The sequence below is a fragment of the Gossypium hirsutum genome, chromosome A10 (assembly GCF_007990345.1).
Source record: "Gossypium hirsutum isolate 1008001.06 chromosome A10, Gossypium_hirsutum_v2.1, whole genome shotgun sequence".
Lineage (NCBI taxonomy): Eukaryota > Viridiplantae > Streptophyta > Magnoliopsida > Malvales > Malvaceae > Gossypium > Gossypium hirsutum.
Genome location: NC_053433.1, coordinates 97,114,279 through 97,123,082, shown reverse-complemented (window position 1 = coordinate 97,123,082; position 8,804 = coordinate 97,114,279). Strand labels below are relative to the sequence as shown.

The 8,804-nt window shown below is 35.6% G+C and overlaps 1 non-coding gene across 1 annotated transcript; it reads left to right on the top strand.

The window, feature by feature from the left end:
• Positions 1 to 710: 710 nt before the first annotated feature.
• LOC121209225 (small nucleolar RNA R71) lies at positions 711 to 817 on the top strand. The gene has a single exon (XR_005904342.1). It is a non-coding gene; the product is annotated as a small nucleolar RNA R71 (small nucleolar RNA).
• The last annotated feature ends 7,987 nt before the right edge of the window (positions 818 to 8,804 follow it).

Sequence of the window (8,804 nt, the reverse complement as noted above, 5' to 3'; positions counted from 1 at the left end):
TATTATGAAGCTTTATAGTTAAGTGACCCAATTGGTTTTCCAAAATTTTCAGTGTTGCTGCTTCGCTTTGGTTCAAAGCATCGTTCTTTGCCATGTACGCTTTTAACAAGTTCTCCAAACTGTTTGATGTTTCAGCTTGCGATGGTTTTGGAGCTTGTTGATTAAACCTTCGAGATTGGTTGGGTCTATGCTGCAAGAAGTTTTAGTTCGGTCCATTTCTTTGGTTGCTCCAAGAAAAGTTAGGATGATTACGCCATGAAGGATTGTAAAAGTTGGAATGGGTTCCTTGTCCACTCCTATTTTGATGTTGGTTCCCCACATAGTACACTGACTCAGGATTTGATGGACAATTCTCAAAAGAATGACCTTCTCCACAGTACACATAGGAAACTACTTCAAACGGACTTGGTGGTTGAGCTGCAAAATTATAAGCACTATTAGTGGTAAACTATTTTAACATAGAGGAAATAAACGATACCTGAGCTGATAATGAAGTGAGGGCGTCAACTTCATGAACTCCGGCTATACGTCTTCCTGAAGCTATTCGATTTGTTGGCCATTGATATTTATTACTCGCGATCCTCTCGATGATCTCATAAGCCTTATTATAAGACTTAGACAAAATTGCATCATTTGCAGAAGCATCTGCCATCAATCTTGTATGTGCATTGAGACCATTATAGAATGTCTCCAACTGGATACATTGAGGAATCCCATGATGAGGACACTTATAAAGTAACTCCTTGAATAGCTCCGAAGCCTTATACAAAGACTCCTCGTCCAATTGTTGGAAAGTTGTGATCTCGTTCCTCAACTTAGCATTTTTGCTAGGCCGGAAATACTTAACAAAAAATCTCTCTGCTAATTCTTGCCATGTAGATATGAAACTTGGTGGCAATGAATTGAGCCATGCTCATGCTCGATCTCAAAATGAGTATGGAAACAACTTCAACCTCAGTGCTTTTTCAGTCACACTGGCTATCTTGAATGAATCACTCACCTCCATAAACAATCGAAGGTGGAGATGTGGATCTTCCATGGGCAAACCACTGAATTGGCCCACCGTTTGGAGCATTTGAAACATAACTGGTTTCAATTCAAATTGGGTTGCCTCAATATCTGGCCTTCTAAGTCCTAGATTTAATGCACTAAAAAGTGGCACAGTATATTATCTGATGCATTGATCCCTACAATCGGCAATAAGGATGGGATTTTGTACATGATCGACTTCATTACCTTGGTCTTGATTCTGATTTTCAAGGACCATCTCGACTTGTCTTTGAGCTATTCGTTCACGTATTCTTTGTCTAAAAGTTCGCTCAATTTTAGGGTTTATAGGGAGTAAATTGATAATCTGATCTATGCTCATAAACACCTGAGAAGAAAATCACAAAATTAAAACGAAGAAGTTTGTAATCCTAGAAATAAACCAAATTGGGAGTAAATAATTTCACCAAAAAAAATATTTTGACAACAGTTAACAATCCCTTGCAACAGTGCCAAAAACTTACAACACATAGGTTTGTGCAAGTGTACATAGTCATTTTCAAGTAATAAGCAATTATTGAGTTTTCGTCTCCACAGGGATTGTATTTGTGCTAAGCCACTTAATTTGTAAAATTATATTAACAATTTGGTAAATAAAAACACAATATAGTTGAGAAGTGATGATTAAAATATATTAAACTAAATGCAATGATCCCTAATGCAAATTATCCTAAGTATACAAACTATATGAATGAAATAGATTTTAGAAAAATTAAACACAATTTGCAACAATTATAACATAAATAAACTAGAACAATTTCTTTAATTATATTCAATTTATTATCAACATGCTTAATAATATTCAGAAAAACATTCCATGGCAACTCGATCTTTCATGAGTTTGAAAACCACATTAGGTCTTTTCGGAATCCTTTACTTAGTAAATACACATTTTATTGATCCTTATTTACTAATGGTTTCTTAGTATTCGTGTGAGGTAATAGGGACGTGTTAAGTTTGAAACTGTTTAATTACACAAATCTAAAAACTATGCAGATAATAGAGCTTGGTTAGAGTTGTTATACAACCTGCAATTTAATCAGGCTAGGATCTAAATTGAGCATGCACATTTCAATTATGCATCCATTAGCCTTCGTATGTTAGGGTAACTCAGCTAATTCAGGTGCATTTCAATCACGTATTAACGAAATACAAACTTTATTTTAATTGAAAACATGATCGATTGAGGCACAAACATTATAAGCATGAATCAAATAAATATTATTTAATCAAAATAATCATCCTAGCTTAAATAAAATTAAGCTAAAATTGTTGTAAACAAGAACAAAGAACACATAGCAAAAATTTTAAGATTAAATCAAAGAAAGGAAAGATTAAACCTAGATCAAACTGGCTGTCACCCAGGACTCTGACTAACGAGGCTCCTTTGCTTCCTTCACTTTTCTCCTTTGCTGATAGCTCTCCAAGCTGGCCGGCCAAGGGCTCTTTAAGAGGCTTAATAGCTAAAATCTCTATGAAGAGATGATGCTAGGCGTGGGGAATGGAAATGGCTAAGAGAAATTAGAAAGAAGAGAGAATGATGAATGATTAGGGATGATGAATGAGGGAATGAAGGGGTCATATTTATAGGTGGAGCGAGGAGGATAGTTTGCTAAAAATAGGAGGTTTCATATCTTCAAGCATCTTCAATGGGTGGCCGGCCATTAATTGAGGAAATTGAGCTGATTTTTGTTTGATTTTTTCTTAATTTAAGTGTCACAAAAACTCAGGACTGAGACTCGGTCAAGTGCAAATCTTCAAGAAAATCTCTAATTTCTTCAACATTGTAAGGACCTTGTGCAATTAAAACAAAAAGTGGTTTATGTGGACAGCCAATTGTAGCCGAAAATTGGGTTGACTTGGTCTCCAATTTGGACGGTTTTATAATCCAACAAAGCTATTAGACCTATCCAAAATAAATCAACAAATTAGAGGACCAAAGAATAATATTTATCCAATTTAATTAATTAATCAAAACCCAAATTATTAATGAAATAATTTAAAATGAAGTATTAAATATAATTTTATATTTTATTATTTAATTTAATCATGCATGACCCACTTTATGTCTTAAAGATTTAATATGTTCAAATTAATATAAAATAAGGCATTTATTGCATGAAAACAATATAATAAAGCATAAAATAACATTTTAATAATTTCTATGTCCTAATTTTATATTTTAACATATTTCATTAATTTATTGAACAATTACTTAGTTTTAACAACGAATATAAGTAAAAGGTGATAAATTAAATAGGAAAAATTCTATATATTTTTTAGTTTTTTACAGTTACGTCGGCTACTGAGCCCTATTTGAACCTTAGTAATTCGTAGGATACAAATGTCATGTCATTAAGGTTTACATGTTTCGGGTGATAGTTTTGGATGTCCTACCAATGGCTGAGTTCATGCATTTGTTGCTGATACTTGATAGCTTGTGGAGTAATACCGTGTAGCTACATTTTGACCCCCAGCTTGTGTGAGTTGACCCATTTTTACAGCTCGTGTTAGCATATATGTAAAGGAAATGATAGACTATGGTTATATATCTAGCACACTTTGTATGAACTATCTCGTGTATCCAATGGTATTCTAATCGGTTAAACAAGCATGAGTTTGAAAGTAAACGGTAAGAGTTTGATATGAAATAAGGCATGTATATATGAAATTCATTAAAGTGGTGATACAAGGAAATTATGTTATGTTGAGATGGATGACAAATCCAATTGATTCATGTTTAAGTTTAATGGCCATCCATGTTTAATTGCCTATGATTTATGTTCAAGTATGCTAACACGTTTGTGTTGTTGCTTAGGCTTTGGCCAAGCTATTGGTTGGATTATGCCATGCTAAATTTTAATGTTATGTTAAGAAATGGTAAGTTAAGTTTTATGATATATGAACTTACTAAGCATTGTATGCTTACTTTGTGTTATTTTCCATGTCTTATAGCGAATCAGAAGCTCGTTCGGTTTGGAAGCTTGTTGGAGGCCTATCACACTATCCATAGGCTATAACGGTAGATTTTGATGTTTTTAAGTCATGGTTATAATTGCATGTACAGGTGTTTTGTGCTTGATGAAATAACGATTATGTTTGTCTTGTAAATATGGTATTTTGGGTGATGGATTGGTTGTTATTTTGGCATGTATATGTGGTCTTATAATTGTTGATATTTTGGCATTTTGGTACCTAAATGGTGGGAGGTGGAATGGAAAATAAAATGCATGCTATGAATAGTTCTTTTGATATGTGTGAATGTGGTATGTTTGGATGTGGTTGACATATAGTCAATTTTGCTAAGGTTTAGTGATGATAGATGTTGAATGGCCAAATTGGTATATTTGAGTGTGATTTTGGCATGTGAACATTGTGGTAAATTTTGGCATAGACTTAGTTACAAAATTTGGTTGATTTATGGCTAAACTATGCAAATGTATAATACATGTTTGGTTGTTGTGATTGAGGTGCCTTTTGGGCATATTTGTTGTATGAAAAAAACCATAATGATCTACCTTGAATATGCATGTGTTAGGTACATTTTGGATGCTGGAAAATAGGTGATTATAGCTTGTATAAGTGATCATGTTTTGGGTGAGGAAATGGCTTGAAAATGGCCTATATTTCGTCCACACAGCCTTGCGACACGGCCGTGTGTCCCTAGTAGGTTACAAAGGGTTGGAAGTCAGGCTGTTACACAGCCAACCACACGGCCTGGCACACGGGCGTGTGACTTGACCATGTGATCCATGTTAGAGATTTACATGGGCACAGTGTAACACCCCGAACCCGGGACCGTCACCGGAGTCGAATACGAGGTGTTGACAGACTTTTAAAAATTTTCCAGACACTGCCCAGTCTGAGTACTAGTCGCTTCAAAAATCATATCTTGAGTTTCACAACTCGAAAATAAGTTTTGTGATTTTTCCCTGAAACTAGACTCATGTCCCCACCTATGTGTTTTTTTCTAGAATTTTTGGTCGGGCCAATTAGTACAGTTTATTAGTCAAAGTCACCCGTGTTACAGGGATCGACTACCCTGACCTTTGCGCATTACGACTTGGATATCTCCTTGTACAGGGCTCCAATACTGATGCCGTTTGTTTCTATGGAAACTAGACTCAGAGAGGAATCCATACATATATGGTATGACCCCTAATTATCTCTGGTCAATTTATAGTGAATTTCCAAAGGCGGAACAGGGAATCCAGAAACTGTTCTGACCCCGTCCCACAAGAACCCGAATATCTCTTACTGTACTGTTCATATGATTGTTTCGTTACTTCCATATGAAAGTAGGTTCATCAAGGTTCGATTACATAATTTATTCACTATTTAATTCTACTCCTACGAATTTATGTGATTTTTCAATTCTACACCACTGCTGCTGTCAAAATCTGTTTTCAAGGTAAACTTTACCTATTTTGTGGTGACCATGGACCAACTGGGGTTTTGCCATACATAGGTCCACATGTGATCATATTTAGCCATTCTAATGGCTGATCATTAGCCCAACACTTCCATTTCAAACCATAGTCACATCATGAAACCATATATATATACATACATAAACACAAATGGTCTAATGCCATACTCCACTTCTACAAGCCATTTTCGCATGGCTTTACACACATACATCACAAAAGCACTTAAACAACAGGGGGTAGTCCTATACATGCCATATCCAGAGTTCAACTAAAAGAGTACCAAAAGAGCTCTGATAGTGTAGATGACTTCGACTTCGCTGATCCCGAGTCCGATAGCTAACGAACAAAATCTATAAAACAGAGAGCCAAAGCAACCGGGTAAGCATTTTAAGCTTAGTAAGTCTCAAGTAATGAAATCGGCTTTAACTACAGTATTACATTCACATAGCTAACTAAGTCACTTTAATAACACACATTTTCATAATCATACTTCATCAACATATATACACAAGGTATCAACCTTTCTAAAAGCCGAAAAATTCGTTAGCCGATCACACGAATACTATTTAAAATGAATCGACTTTTCCAATGCACATGCAAACATACCGTATCGTTCGGGTTGGTCGAGCATATTTATTAAATTAGTTACAGCACAAAACGCTCACATTCAAACCCAAGTTTCTTCGGTATTTAACCGAATACAGCCGCAAACATATTTGCCTTCGGGTCTTAACCCGGACATATGAACTCGCATAATTGCCTTCGGGTCTTAGCCCGGATATATCATCCCGCATAATTGCCTTCGGGTCATAGCCCGGATATATCAACTCGCATAATTGCCTTCGGGTCTTAGCCCGGATATGTCAACTCGCATAATTGCCTTCGGGTCATAACCCGTATATATCAACTCGCATAATTGCCTTCGGGTCTTAGCCCGGATATGTCAACTCGCATAATTGCCTTCGGGTCTTAGCCCGGATATAATCCAATGTTCATACACACATATATCAATAATCATAACACATCCATATCATTTCTTCGTTACTAAGGCTCGAACACGAAACATTTATTAAACTTTTCAAATTTCGGCTCAGTAGCCACACACAAGGAGCATGATTTCAATTGGCTTTATAAGATAGTCTCTAAGCACATTCGACTATCCGTCATAGTATGACTATTCATTTCAATATAATTCAAGTAGGGTCATTACTCGAAGACTTACCTCAAATGTCGTCGAACGACTTCAACGGCTATTCAATTACTTTTTTCCTTCCCTTTATCGGATCTAGATCCCCTTTGCTCTTGAGCTTAAGTTCAACAAAATTTAAAATAGTCATTAATCGACTATTCAAGTATTACTTTCAGAATAATATATATATATTGATCCGACTTTCACACACACAGATTTTATTAAATAACTTATCAATTTAGCTATTCGATTTAATACATGTATACCATACAATTAAGTACAAATGATGTTATTAACTAGATATTAAACATCATACATATGTTCTACTCATGTTCCAACGAACATAATTCTAGCTTACTACCATGCATAATCGAATTTATTTAACATCATTTAGTTTCATATAAACACACATATCGTCCCAAATCGACACAAGAGTCAAATTCATCACTCAAACATCCACACCAATTTATTTTACTATTTTGGCCGAAACCCTCAATTGGCTATCATAGCCTTAATAATTCAATATAAATATGTATACATATATATACAATCTAAATCCCTCTCTTAACACATAATCTACTAACTTGAAAATTATTTTCTAACAAATTTTAACTTACACTAAAGCCGAGTGTTACTCAAGCTTTAAGCTCATGTTCTTTCATTATTAAGCAAGTGTTATAACACAAGGATTCATGGCCGAAACCTATGCATAACATTATTCAAGATTTAAACTCTTAAATGTCATTAGCAAATAAAGCCATACACACACAACTTATAAGTAAATTCCATCCTTGCAAAGCCTATAGTTCACTCGGCCACTCAACCCACAACCTATCGAAACTTCAATTCAAACTCATTAGCCGAACATACATATACTTATAATAAGCACATATGACATCTTCTTCAAGACACATTCGGCTATGGCATAATTTCCTTATAAAACCCAATTAATCAATCCACCTTAACCGAAACTTAACTCATACAAAACCTATCTTCAAACCATAAAATAGGTAGAAGTTAAACTAATCATCCAAATGGTGCATAAGTTTTCCAAGAATGACATTGAACTTACCTTACTTTAGGTATCCACCTTAGCCGAATTTTCTTCCCCAAAGGCTTTTCTTCCTCTTTTTTTTCTCTAGTTACGGCAATAGAGGAGAAAACATAGGCTAACTTTGGTTTCTCCTCCCACTAACTTGTATTTTATTAACCTTATTCATTATTTCATTTTGTAACATAAACTATTAGCATAAAATAGTTATAATATTATTTAATCCATAACATGGCCGGCCACCATATTTAACTTGGGTAAATTGACATGCAAAACCACTCCTTTCAATGCATGTACTATTAGACCATTGTAAATTAGCCTCTCACTTTCCAACAAAGTTTCATATAAGTCCATATAAAAAAAAATTCACATAAAGATGATCAAATTAATGCATGAAACTTTCACACATGCAATTACTCACATCATAAACACAGAATATAATTTTTTAATTATTTATAAGACTCGGTTTCGTGGTCCCGAAACCACTTTTCGACTAGGGTCAACTTTGGGCCGTCACAACTCTCCCCCACTTAAGAAATTTTCGTCCCCGAAAATCTTACCGGTAAATAGGTTTGGGTATCGTTCTTTCATTGAGCTCTCGGTCTCCCAAGTAGCTTCCTCGATCCCGTGTTTGAGCCATAACACCTTTACTAGCGGAACTCTTTTGTTTCGCAACTCCTTTACTTCACGAGCTAGGATACGCATCGGTTCTTCTTCATAGCTCATGTCGACTTGAATTCCAACCTCCGATGGGCTAATTATGTGCGATGGATCAGATCGATAGCGTCGAAGCATCGAAACATGAAAGACGTCATGAATCTTTTCAAGCTCCGGGGGCAAAATCAATCTATACGCAACCGGGCCAACTCGTTTGGAGATTTCGTACGGTCCAATGAATCTTGGGCTCAACTTGCCCTTACGGCCGAACCTGAGTATCTTTTTCCAAGGTGAAACCTTAAGGAACACTTTGTCTCCCACCTGATACTCGATGTCTTTTCGTTTCAAATCTGCGTACGATTTCTGACGATCCGTGGCTATCTTCAGACTTTCACGGATTACCTTTACTTTCTGTTCAGCATCTCTAATC